Source organism: Geospiza fortis, unplaced genomic scaffold (genome assembly GCF_000277835.1).
Source record: "Geospiza fortis unplaced genomic scaffold, GeoFor_1.0 scaffold325, whole genome shotgun sequence".
NCBI lineage: Eukaryota > Metazoa > Chordata > Aves > Passeriformes > Thraupidae > Geospiza > Geospiza fortis.
Genome location: NW_005054427.1, coordinates 1,235,486 through 1,236,367, shown reverse-complemented (window position 1 = coordinate 1,236,367; position 882 = coordinate 1,235,486).

Here is an 882-nt window from a genome sequence, read left to right as displayed (position 1 = left end):
CCCGCCCCGCCTGGCGCCGGCAGCGCCGCGCGGGTATCGCGAGAAGTGCGTTGCCATGGTGCTCCGCGCTCAGCGGCACCGACGTGAAATATCGCGAGATGTCCCGGCGGAGCGGCGCTTGGCCTGGCGCTGCCCTGTAGTTCTGTGTCCGGTTCTGTCCTCCTCAGGAGAGGAGCGGCTTGGAGCTCTTGGAGTGGGTCCAGCACAGGGCTAGGAAGCTGATTAGGGACCTTGGGAGCATTTCTTTTGTGAGGACAGGCTGAGGGAGCTGGGCCTGTTCAATGTCGAGAAGAGATGACTGAGGGGACTATATCAATGTGTATAAATACCTGAAGGGAAGGTGTCAGAGGATGGAACCGGGCTCTTCTCACTGGTACCGAGCAATAGGACAAGAGGCAATGAGCACAAACTGATGCACAGAAGTTCCACCTTAACATGAGGAAGAACTTCCCTGTGGGCAGGTAACCATGCACTGGAACAGGTTGTCCAGAGAAGTTGTGGTGTCTCTTTCACTAGAGATATTCAAGAACTGAGTGGATACAATCCTGTGGAATGTGCTCAAGGATAACTCTGCTTGAACAGGGAAGTTAGATTAGATGACCCACTGTGGTCCCATATAAGTTTACCCATTCTGTGATTCTCGGCAGCAGGGGTAAAGACATCTAAAGTTATTCTCTGCGAAAAAAATTTGAGAGGTGAGGAAGCAGGACAAAGAGTTGATGCAATGGAAGGCAGAGCTGGCACAGTATAGAGCAGCCAGCTGAGTGGAGATGGTGGGTGCTGAGAGCCAAGGATCTGATATTTGGGAAGAATCAAAATCAAGAAAGACCCGCTTGTTTACAGCCATTCCACCTCCATCCATGAAAACCGCTCTGCTTTCAG